A 13,220-nucleotide genomic window follows, 5' to 3' on the forward strand; every position below is an offset into this window, starting at 1 on the left:
CAGACACTGGCTCATACCTACCAGACCTGATTCTGGACACCTCCCACCGTAAGACAGGTTCTCTTCTCCACACACCTTGCATGGTGACCCCACATCAGCATGGCTAATCTCACCCTGCAGCAGGCAGACATGATATAAGGTAATTTTCCTTCTGTCGGCAAGTAATGAAAACCCACCTGCCCACCTCAAATAAACCTTAGGAAAATAGATTCAGGTTTAGGAGATAGAACATCAGGATTATTTGTCACTATCGGGGAAGTCCGTTTTGAGTGACCTATCTGGAACTTGGCCACGTTTACATGGTGTTTACACAACTTGCCTATTGCAAGGCCCCTGAGGATATCAAAGCCAAATCCTGGCTCCTCCAACACACCTTGTTGGTGGGTCCCTTGGCCACACCCAGCTGGAGGTGGAGAGGCTTGGGAGACACTGCCTCGGTTCCCCTACCTCATGGGGAAGGGGCAAGGGTTATTGGGTGTGAATGTTCACTCCTGCTTCTCCATGAGAACGTGTGGACGGGCTGGAACGGTTGGTGGACCAGGAAGGACCAACATAACCAAGGCTGGGTTTGAACAAAGAGAATGTAAGAGACAAGGACTTTGAAAAACTCAGCACATACCTAAGATGAGGCAAGTTAGGAGGAGATGCCTAAAGGGGTCTGAAGTCAGGAGCGATCCTAATCAGAAACACCACATCAACAACCAGGCGGCATGTGGCTCCCACAGCCCTGAGGTTATAAATACCCTGTCTAGCTGAACCTCATCTTAGAGGAGAACATGGAGAGCCTGAGACAGGCCAGCTTTACTTTTACATAAAGACATGATGCTCTCAAGATGCAAATGAAATAAAAATGTAATAAGTGCAAAATGTATTTTCCTATATGAATTTGGATCCATTTTTACCTTGACAGTTTGCTCAAAAGAGTCCAAGACATTTCAGAAATATTGGAATAAAATGAGATATTTGAATAGAAAAAGACTAAAATAGTGGTCCATCCTCTCCTTATCCTCTGCGCAGTGATGTAGGGCTGTGTCTTAGTCATCTTTTTTGATGCTCTGATTAAAGGGCCTGACTGGCACAATTGTAGAGGGGGTGAAGTTTATTTGAGGGCTCACGGTTTCAGGGATCTCAGTCCACAGAAGTCCAGCACCATGCCTCAGGGCTCCAAGTGAGGCTGAACATCCCCCAGAAGAGTGTGCCAGAAGGAAATGGCTCACATGATGATCAGAAGGCAAGAAGGGATTCCACTCACCAGATACAAGTATATACTCAAAGCCACGTCCCCACCCCTCCAGCCACCACCCAGTTGATCCTATCAGGGATCACTGCACTGATTAGGTTAAGGCTATGACTCAATCACTTCTCCTCCAAACCTTCTTGCATTGTCTCACACCTGAGCTTTTGGGAGACACCACATCTAAACCATAATAGGCTGGTATCAAACACGCCTAGAAACGAGCAGAGATGTCTTTTCTTTCCCACTTGAATGGTAGTAGATGTGAGTGTGTCATCTCACAAGATAAGAGAGCTGAAAAGTTTTAGAAATCTATCATAGGGTAGCAAACAAAGGAAGACATATTTTAGAAGAAAGTTATTCGAAAACACTTCTTTTGAAAAAAATCTCTAAAATTAAGTTCAGAAACATAAATCTTCATAGAAGAAAGGGGTACATGGATATCTTGTGTTACGCTTTTATTTGGGATGCTGTTAATGAGTAACAGCACTAGAGTGTACAGTGTTTGATAATTTAAGCCACAAAATGACTGACATGTCCCTGGTCCTTCATTGTTCAGGCTTTGGTAAATCCAGTCTCCCTTTGTGCTAGCCAATGATTCTGTTTGGAACTATTTTTAGGTTTTCCTTTATGTCTTTGAAAGAGCGTTTGCTGAGTATGCAGTCTTACAGGAGTGCAGCTTCCCTGATCAACTGCACTGTGCTTACCCACATGGGGCTAGATCTGGGTGCCTCCGAAGACACTTCAATGCCTCTCTCAGTGTGCCACCCAGCCAAAAGTCTCCTACAGTGTCACCCCCACGTGCTGCTCCTGTCAGAACTCTGTGTCTAGAAGGACGAGCCTGACTCCCCTCTGGGGTGCCTGGGAAGTTCTCTCACTGTTGGTTCTTGCTTCTGGTGACCCTGTTGTAGAAGTAGCCCAAGGACACAGGGACCCTTTGCTCTTTTATCTCAAGTTCAAGCGGACCTCACAAAGCTGCCAGCAGAAGCCAACCAGAGGAAGGTGGTTTACGTAAGTCATGAGTTACCTTGTACCACACGGGGTGGACAAGGACGGAGTGACCGGCTGTTTGTAGGTCAGAGAGTGCCCCAGGGACTTCCCTCTCCTAGGAGCTGCCTTCCCACTCTCCTCCTCACTCTCCTGTGCTTTGTTGTCTCTCCAGCTCCCTGACACCTGCAATCTCACCCTCCCTGCACCCACGAAGACACTCCTCCATTGAGGGTGGGAGTGTAGACATCTAAGCTCAATTCTTCACAGGAGGAGAAGGGAAATGAGAATTTTCAAAGATAGATTTACGTGTGGACAACATTAGCAGATTTGTAAATGTTGGGTACTAAACTGTTTACTTTGCTGAATGTGCATCGGATACAGATGTGAACATTCTCAGATGATTCCATAGAGGCTTCATGTGTTTGGGTACTATAATGCACTTTTCTAATTAGTGATGAAAACACTTCATGGTGTGCATTGCGTATTACAAAGACTACATCCATATAAAAGCCATTAAAGAGAAGCTAACAACAGATACTGTCTCAATGCTTTGGTTGTCTTTGGACACTAAATGACATGCACCAATACTTCAGGCCGTTGCCTTAATATTCCCCAGTCAGGGAGCCACAGCACCATCAGTCATAATTCCAATTCTGAAACCATCACAGATGTTAAGTTAGAAAATGAAGGATAAGTTTTTGACTTTCAAATATAAGATTTTTTTCTGAAAAAAAATCCCACATTTATTTTTGTCTTTGACATGATAATCTAAAGGTTCTAATGAAATGCAGCATAACAAGTGTTTTAATGAATTTTCATGTGTGAATTTGCATTCATTTTTACCTTGAAAAGTTTTAAATTAATTTGGACTTCTTCAAATAGCTGTGTGATTGATGTGGGAGACTCCCTGGTGGTACTACGTAACAAAACATAGTAACAAGGGATAACAACAAAACCAAAGGGCTTAAGCAAATTAACTAATCAAAAGAAGTGAAAACAGAACGATTTCTGCTCTGGCACAGTTGGGCAGGTTGCCTCGGGCCTCGCTGGGTGCTAAGGCTGAGGCCAGTCACCTGGATGACCAGTGTCGACCGATCCTCGAGCTGGCAGCTTCAAGTCCAACAGAAGGGCTTCTTGCCAACAGCTTCCAGATTTCTCATGGGCCTTCACTGGTCTGGCTTTGGTGTTCACCCCCATTGGTCACTCTCAGCAGAGACATGGTGTCACAGAGATCCCTGGAGACCCCGTGTAAACACTGGTTCAGTGGAAGGACACTGGAGCAGAACGAGGGAGGAAGGGCAAGCAGGTGGCAGGAGGAGAGAGTCCCCTCCTGCTCACGCTGTCCGTCAACTATCCACTGTGTCTGCCATGTCTGCGGTGAGGCAGAGACCCAAACAAAAAAGGCCTACCTCCTACCTCGTGTGGTCAGGAGAAGAGGCCATCACCAAGTAAACACCAAATAATGCACAATAGGTGAGGGCTGGGAACAAAATGGGGAGGGGGGGTGTGGTGGGCAGCCTTGTGGTGGCTGAGGAGGGTCGTGAGTGTTCAGAGAATTCTAAACACTGTAAATATTAAATTTGGAGACAACTACTAATTTTTCAGTTGCAAATTAAAAAGACACATAAGTACAGAGTCCAAACGTATTTCTCTTAGGTCTAAAATAAATGTTCCTGTAGATCTGTGTACTTATGTGTATGTGGAGTGGATTTAATATGAGCACATGAATGTTAAAAATTTCCTCATGAATTATCTTCAACAATATTTGCAAGAAATTAACGATGTTTGTTTAGAAGAAGCAACACTTTGCCTCTACTGCTGCAGAATTGCTGCATGGCTCCTGATGATTAAACTGACATGAGACAGAGCAGAAAGGGGAAACACATGCAGATTTATTTCATCCAAGTTTTACAGGACAGAGTTTTTGTAGGAACATGAAAACTGAAAGATGATGTTTGAGTTGAACACTTAACATGTGGAATCAAAGAGCTGTGAATAGTGAGACTGTCACAGAGCCCTGGGGAGGTTGCCAGCTGGTGGAGGAATGACCAGGGAGACAGGCGGCTTGGAAGAGGTCTGCTCACAGACTTTCCTTCCGCAACCCCCATCCTTGGTAGAAGATGACACAGTGTTTTCTTTCTGGTGTAGGAAGAGAAGCTTCCTCCTGGGAATTTCACTTCCTGCTTTTACAAAAGAGAGTGAAGGTCAGAGTGATCTTCTCGCACTGGCTGTTTTTTAACAAAAACACTTACTGTGCCAGCGCAGCGTGTTTCGGTGCAACATGTTCCTGCTCTTCCCTGGCTAACTTGCCTTTTAGAGAACAGCGCAGCTCCCTTTCCCAGGCATCGGCCCAGCGACAGCCTCTCACGGACTCTTTTACAGAAGTGAAGTTTCAAAATATTGATGGATGTGGTATCGTTGAAAGAAAAGAAAATTTTAAATATAATGAATTCATTTAGGGGTATAAAAATATGTAAGCATGAATTTTAATGTACCTACTTGACATTTTAAAAATATTTCTGAATCGCTCTAATGTACTGGAAAAATTAACCATGAAACTACATAAAAACATTGATATGAAGACCCACATTTTCCGTTTGGCCTTAAGATGTACTATATATAGTCAACAGGGCACTGGTGCCCAGCATGGAGAAGACGCTCAGAAGGTGTTGGCTCAGGACCAAAGGAGCAGGGAAATCAGTCACCAGCCAGCCCACCCTTGGCAGAGAGGGGGTCTTAGCTGTTGAAATGAGGGGTTTTGCTTTCAGTTCTGGTCTGACATGCCCTCCTTGGCCAGACTGACTGACTGAGCACTAGGTAGAGCAACAAATGCCCCGGAGGCATCAGGAAGGAGCTCAGGAGGTTGGTGAGTGTCTTTCTTCTGTGGTTCTGTTCCATCACTCTGGGTCACCTGGAGCTTGGTTCTGGTAGTCTGACACTACTGTAAAGAGATATTTGTCGAGCATTTATCTGTCGTCCCAGGCACTTTATTTGAAGATTAAATCTATATAAAACTTTAAGAGGTGAGGAAAGCTAGGCACCCAGGATTTATAAAACTTAAACCGCCCATCTACTCCAGTGAGGCCTGGCACAAGCCCTGGTGTGGGGCTCAGGAGTCAGCCATTCAGGCACCTGAGGGAGAGTGACCTGGTACCCGATTTCTCAAGTCACTCTAAAATATCACATAAAACACAGACTCTTACATAGAAAGTCTGTGTTTTCTTTTTCTGCTGACAAAAAAAGCCCTTGATATTCCCAAGGAAAAAAAAATATATATGGGCTTCCTACTAAATATGACTAATGGTCTCAGAACTCTGTAAAATTTTAATGAACTAAGAAGTTATTAAATATTATACGAACTCTGAACCCATAGGTAGCCACCTATCTGAATTACATAGGAGCCTGTTTCTTTTTCTCCGTAGGCAAATAGGTAGAACCTCATAATTCTAATTTGATTTCCATATCATTGTTAACACGGTTGCGCCCCTTGTAAGGGAAGGTTGGCAGGTCGTCCTGCGCGGAGTTGTGGCGCCTGCCCTCCTGGGATGACAGCATTCTATGGCCCTTTTGTAGCCATTGTCACTGCTGCTGGCTTTCTGCATTGCTGGGGAGTGACGAGGGGACAGTTTTGTCCTTGGTGGCCTGAAGAGTCATCGGAAGGATAAACAGGATGGCATTAAAATGAAGGTGATTTCTCCAGCTGCACAATGTCTGTGTCTGGAGGGAAAGTAAATTAATAACACAAGCACTTGTCCTCTGGTGGAGAAGCCTGAATGTAGAGGAGGAGCCAGCAGAAGACACAGCCAGCGTCCTGCTGGATGTCCCTGGGCCTTCAGGAGCTGCAGTGGGAACCCAAGGGCACAGTGGAGAGACGACCCTCGGACTTCAGAGACACCCCTCGTACAGGAGGAGGTCACAGTGGAAGAGTCACGTCTAGAAAGACAGACACTAAACATATGCTCTTTCAAAAGTCTTTTAAATATTTTGAATTCCATTTCTAATTTACTTCAGTACATTAACAAAGTATTTCCTGGTAACTTTGATAGAAGTAGGATTACCACTGAGAACTTTTAAATTTGGCATCCTTCATTACTTTGCATTCCTATTTTAAATGTGTCTAGTGTGTACATTAGTGTTTTACTTAACTTTTCCATATTTTTAGTTATTTTAAAGAACCCATCCAGGTGTGCTGGAGCTCACCAATAATCTCAGTGTCTCCGGGGGCCAAGACAGGAGGATCATAAGTTCAAAAGCAGCCTCCACAAATTAGCTAGGCCCTTAACTAATTAGTGAGAGTCTGTGTCTAAATTAAATATTTAAAAAGGGCTAGGAATGTGGCTCAGTGGTTGAGAGCCCCTGTGTTCAATCCTTGGTACCAAACAAACAAAACCCTAAAGTGTTATACACCCATAACTGTACATCATAATGTAGAATTATCATTTTAATAGCACTATTTGAAATTTTCTTTAATAATCAAGATATTCATACTCAAATTGTTTGATTTATCATTCACCTGTTTTTCTTTCCCTCATAAATCATGTGTTTTTTTATTTCTAAATAGTTTCATTTGATGCTTTAAATTGATGTCTGATTTCCAACCGCCTCCTGAGATGCTTGCTTCCCCTCCATCTTGACATGTGGTGAATCATAGAGCTCATGGTCTACTCTTGGAGAACAGTCCACAGTTGGGCAGCGAGTCATCCTCTTAACGTGTCCACCTGGGCCTTTTCCCTGGACTTCATTCCCTGGGCTGGTCGGGAACAGCGAGAGCAGAGCCTGAGAGCTGTTCTGCAGGTTGGTAGTTGTGGGATCATGGATAATGATGCAGGGATTCCTCCCCAAGTGGCCAGACTGAAGCTCCTGGAGTGTCCCCGCCCGTCACCATTCTGCAGAGGCTCCGAGGGGCTCCGAGGGGCTCCGCGTCTCCTGCTAACTGGCAGCATGACGCGTGGGGCAGCTTTCGTGATGCCAGTCTCCTTTCGTTCTTGAGGTTTGAAAGGGTGTTATCAGGCATTTAAATGACGTCTTTTCATTGTCCATTGGGTCATTTTGTTGTGTCATCATGCTGCAAGTTAAGATAAAAAAAAATTCTTTCACTTACTTTCTTCCTTGTTATCTATGTTGCCACAGTACGTCTTATTAAAAAATATTAGGTCTCAGAACATTTCTAGATCTTTGTATTTACCAAATAATGCTAATTGTCACTTTTGTAGCATCTTCATGAGAAAATATTGCTTCAGTTTCGCTAAACAACATTGAAGACTACTGTATTTCTCAATGACAATGAAACAGAAAACTTCTATCCTTCACTTTATTGAAAGGCAGTGGTCCTCAGTGGTTAGTCCTGGGGTTTAACAGACCTGGGCACAAATTCTCTAGTTTTACCTGTTCTCCCAAAGTTTGCTTTTCCTCGTCTGTAAAATGGGCAAAGAGCTTTAATTTCCTTATTGCAAAAGGAGAAGCAATGTTTATTTAGAAGACTTCCTAAAAAACTTAAGTACATCTATTAATCAATATTTATGAGCCAGACACACAGTAACTTGTCAGTCTTCCCACTTCTTTTCCTTGTTATATTTCTTAAATTCCTGTGCAAGGAATTCCTACTCTTAAAATCTGAAGACATTATTTTAATGACTAAACACTAAAGAAATATATACTACAATTCATGTACCAGGCTAAGCTCATGCTATTTTGTATAATCCTCTAAGCTCTATGATGTGGGTACTATTTATTTATTTTAATAAAGAATAATCTAACCTTGGAGTGTTTAAATAGCATTATCTGAGGTCACAGGCAGCCAATGACGGTGTAAGGCTTGAGTTTAATATGCTTACACAGAACTCTGATATTTCAAGGCACAGTTTAGCAATTACTTCATGATGAACACTGAATACTTATACCAGAAAAATAAGTTATGAAAACTTGAACTTAGTGGCAGAGGAGATGGCGTGTGGTCACTGGTGCTATTTGAGAGAGGGAACGGAGTGGGAGACTAAACAAAGAGAAAGTATAAAATGAGGGTGGGTGGATGTGTCAGGAGAAGTTCCTGAGTTATCTGAGGCCAAGAACAGGAGGAAAACCTATTTTTGTTTTCCGTTCATCAAAAAGAGGGAGCTCAATTCGGTTTTGCTGCACTCTAATAGTCTGTTGGATGCACCGGTTTGGAGATCAGGAGAGAGGACTGAGTGAAAAAGTAAAGGGGGGGGGGTCCCTGCTCGCAGGCCAGGGTTAAAGGTGTGCATCTAAGACCAATACCAGAGAGAACAGCAAGGCTGTTAGGGAGGTAGGTTTCATGATATCAACGGGAGTGTTAGGACCCTGAAGCCACAGAGGTCAAGTAGCACTGATTAAAAACCAGAAGCCAAGGGTTGTGTTCATAGCAATGGCCAAAAGTGACCAGAAAGGCTAGAGGGGGAGCCAGGGAACCTGACCCATAGAGAGATGGAGATGGTTGATAGGATTCACCATGGCGTTCCCATGACCATGGAGAGTCTACACCGTGGTGTGCCTATTGGCTGCTTCCACAACTCAGGAGAAAGTTCATGACAAATACTACTTACTCCCACCAGCAGAAAGAAACCAAGGACAGATAACTAAGAAGCAGAATTAACAATGAAATTTTTAATTTCTTCCACATTTTTCCAGCCTGGAACCAGTTTTCGGATTCAGAAGACATAGAAAGGTCCTGTGGCAAGGTCCTGTAGCAAGGTCCTGTAGCAAGGTCCTGTGGCAAGGTCCTAAGGAAAAAACCTGCAGCACTAACACAAGAACATAGTGCCATGGGGCTGCTGGACAGCTGCTCCAAAACAGGACGCCGAGGGAGCGTGCCCAGTTATTTCAACAGTCAGAACTGACGTTGACGTCAAGAGCCCTAAAGTATCATCATGGTTTCCTTATTAGACTTAAGACTTGAGGGAACAAGATGACACACGAAGTCCTGGCCAGAGTGGGATTCACAGTGGGCTTGCTGTGTCCACAGATTCTAGTGGTCATCTCCCCATCAGTGAATAACTGGAATGGACATGTCAGTTAGTTGGTGCAAACCTCAAAGTGAGTATAGGGTCAGTTGGAAAGATACTACATGGAGGACGGTTAAGCAGAGGCCATGAAACTCCCAAAAGTCCTTATAAATTAAATCCCAAATGATATCACATTCAAGAGCTGATGGGGGAAATTAGCGCTGCCCTAAGAGACCTAGGACACAGGGATGGTAGGTCTGACCAGGTATTTGTCTAAGTCATCAGAATGATCTGACAGACTCTGTGGAATGGCTGTAGACGACTTCAAGTTCAACCAAGAAAGAGCCCCAAAGGCAATCTAAAATCCAGCTGATAAATCTGTGCTAGAAAAGATGAATCCAACCACAGACCCAGGCTGTGTGTTGTTGACTTAGGAATGGTTTCTAACTTTTTGAGAATAAAGGATCAGAAATAATTTGCATTCACAAAGAGGAAACAGCACACAATGGCACTTCTGCCTCAGGAGCACCTGCTCACAAAATTTGTGTCCAAGAGATCTAGATCTGCTGGGCTTGAAGAGGATCAGAGCGACAGACTCCGTTCATGGCATGATGTCCTTGGACCTGATGAAGAAGCCGTGCAGTGGAAGAATTGGTAATGCACATAGACACCGGGCACCGGTGAAAACACCCTCTGTACATTCTGGGACCTATCACCTCAGTGGAAGCTCCAGGGGTCTGGAGGTCAGGAGCTCTTGGACTATTATCTCCAAAGCGAAAGAAAGATCACTGAGTTTTGTACCCTCAACCAGCACAAAGGAAGAAGTGTTCCTGGTGACTCTCTTTGGGTTCTGGAGGAGCATATTTCACATCCACCATTCCAGCTCTTACCCGACAGCTCACAGCTTGGGCAGAACCCAGAGCTGAAAGTATCCATAGTAGGCATTCTGTAGGGCAGTCACCTTGTGGTTTGGGCCACAGCGCACACAAGGTGCCACGTTGTTGGAAATATCCATGGTGGAAAAGCATATCTGGTATCCCAGAGAGAGAACGAGAATGGCCATTGCCATCTGAGCCAAGACCATGACATCTGCAGCAGAGAGTTAGGTGTCATTTAAGTCACTCCCGGCATGCAACGGAGTCTTGGTGGAAATGGAGTGCCTGACTGTTGGAATGCCAGTTACCGTGAGTCCAAAGATGCTCTCCATGGACTGGGCCTATCAGAACACCCGGACATCATCAGGAACACCCAGCAGCAATCCAACGAAAGATGGACATAGACTTTGGGTTTTGAGTGCACACATCAGCCCAAGCCACCTGAGCAAGGAGCCTGCGCCCCAAGACGTGGCTGTCTCCACTAAGTCCCCACCCTGGTGGTGTGGAGGTCCTGTTCCACCAGCTGAAAAGGGTGTTTAAAGCCTGCCTCAGAGTTGGGCCGTCTCACAGGCGGATATAAACCACCCATGAACTGCAGCTGCCTGGGTGTTTCCTTGAAAGACAGAGATAAAACCCTCCCTGCAGAGCCAGCTTTGAGAGGCACAGGAGCCCTAAACAGGGAAATGGCGACGTTTAAGTGACATTTAGAATTCAAATGGCCTGGCTGGATAGTTATTGTTTTAGTACCTAATTTTATCAAATAAAAATCTGACTTTAAAAAACATTGATTCTTTAATAAATGGTGCTGATTCACCATTTCATGTTGAGAAAGAAGCAACTTACTGTGTATGTTGAGAATTCAATTTTGAATAAAATATATATTTTTGTAAAGTAAGTTTCCATAATTTGAAAAGAAAGCAAATGATTAAGAGTGCTGAATTTATGAGATCCGTGTGGATAAACCCTTTGAAGAAGACTGATTTGGCAGTGTGGATAATATAGATAACAACCATATTTTGCTGGTTGCTCAAAATTAATATTATTTTTCTCTTTTTATTCATCAAAACATATTCTTTCAACTTTGAATGTTGCCAAGTAGAGACAAGCTTCCAGATCTACTGGCCACAAAGAGTAAAATGATAATATCTCTGGAAATGAAAACATAACTAACTCCAGGATGGAAAAAAAAAATCTTTGAATAATCAGGGATTTCAACTCCTGTTTTATATAAAACTGTATTTTGATTCAATTTTAGAAAAGGGTCACTTTCACATAGATGACATAAAATAATAAACACGTCTTCTCATTTATTAGAAAACTCCTTGGAACATGGAGAGAGAGCACATATGTGATGGCACACATACAATCTATAGGATTGGCACAGTGTGGTGTAAATTTCGATATAAAAGAAATCTTTCAAGAATCATAGAAAAATAAAACCAACTGTGTGGTATTATTATTAATGTTGACTTTAATCCCATACATAAATCTATAAAGACATTTGTTTGCCGTTATATCACTTGGGGGATATTGAGTGTTCTTTTACTACTCAGATGTAACTTATCTACCCAAGTTGCCACTAACCTTTTTAAAAAGAGAGGCTAGGCTTTAAAAAAAAAATTCCAGTCTTTTAATTCCTACCATGACTGGTTGCACTCTGAAATCATCATCTCATTTAATACTTGCAACTGTCCTTAACACATGCACTATTATCACCACCACAAATAAATAGATCCGCTAGGAGTTAAGAGATGAGGAACTCACTCGCATGTTTAAGTTCCAGAATGGAGACCAGCACCCAGATGGATCTAATTCCAAAGCCAGTATTATTTTCCATCTATAGCACAAATACTTTTTTATCCTTCCCCAAACTGACAATAAATCACAGAAAAGGGGCACACACTTCCCCCTCCAGTGTCAGGGATCGGTGAGTCTAAAAATACCACTGCAAAACCCGAAGCTCCCTCTTTTCTTCCTTCGTCCTCCTTTCATATTCAGGCAACATTTGAGCATCTACCACTCAGTGCCAGACACTGTGCTAGTTGGAAGAACTGTTTTCCTCTAGAGATTCAATTAGGATTTGAATACTAATCACAGATTTGGAATCAAATCGCTGCATTATATCATATGACCCTCTCTTCTGGAGGGTACGCTGTCCTCTCAGTTACGTATCCAACTTGAAGCAATCTGTGACAGCAAAATTGGTTTTGTTTTTGTACCTGTAGATGATGGTTTTAATAACTGTAGCAAAAGATCATTAAATTTTAGATGACTTAATGATAAAAGACCTGTGATTTGAGCTTGGCTCATTATTATCGTTTTCTCTGAGTACATCATAATCCTAGCTGTGACAGTCCCTGCTGTGTCTTCTCATGGTGCAAAGTAGTTAGAAATTTCCACACTTGCTTTACAAACGAGAAAACTCATGAGCCCAGCTGAGCATTCTGCCCACACAGCTCCGTGGTGAGAACCAAGACTTGTGGTGGCTGTCTCTGCCTGAGGTCATCCCTTACCCATTGTTCTGGTGAGTGCTTGACCAGGAACTTTGAACAGACTCACCTAATGCGATTTCTAGAACAATAAAAAAATTCCCAAAGTCCTAATTATCTAAATAATTGCAAAAATAAAATGTTAAACAGATGATAGAGCTGATGGAGGCGTGCCCTCTCCTGAGCAGTGAAGACGTGCACCTTCAAAAGACCCACTGTAGATTGGGTTATTTTTGTCCTAATGAGAGACATTGAAAGACTTTATAGTGCCACATTTGTGAATTTTGCAAATTGTTATGAATCATTCTGTATTTCTTGTCAGGGTCTTGGTCTTTGTTTCTGTAGAGAATGAACCTTTTCTTCACACTGACTGAACACTGTTGAATTCCCCTGAAGGGCCAAGATCCTGTATGGTGGGTGGTACTTCCTGTAAGAGAAACAGTGAGAAATGGAATGGCTGTTTGTTGGCTCCATTGTTTGCCTTTAACTTGGTACAGGGACACTGACTGTCCCCTCCATGCTAGAAGCTGTCCAGAGGCTGATGGGCCACCTAAAAAATAACACTACATCACAAACTGAACTGTGCCAAACTGTCGCTTGACATTTCCTCAAAGTCAGGAGTTCCACAGCCAACTTTACAGTCTCCCTGAAGTGATGTTTGGAGTCCTCTGTC

Source organism: Marmota marmota, unplaced genomic scaffold (assembly GCF_001458135.2).
Source record: "Marmota marmota marmota unplaced genomic scaffold, marMar, whole genome shotgun sequence".
NCBI classification, from domain to species: domain Eukaryota; kingdom Metazoa; phylum Chordata; class Mammalia; order Rodentia; family Sciuridae; genus Marmota; species Marmota marmota.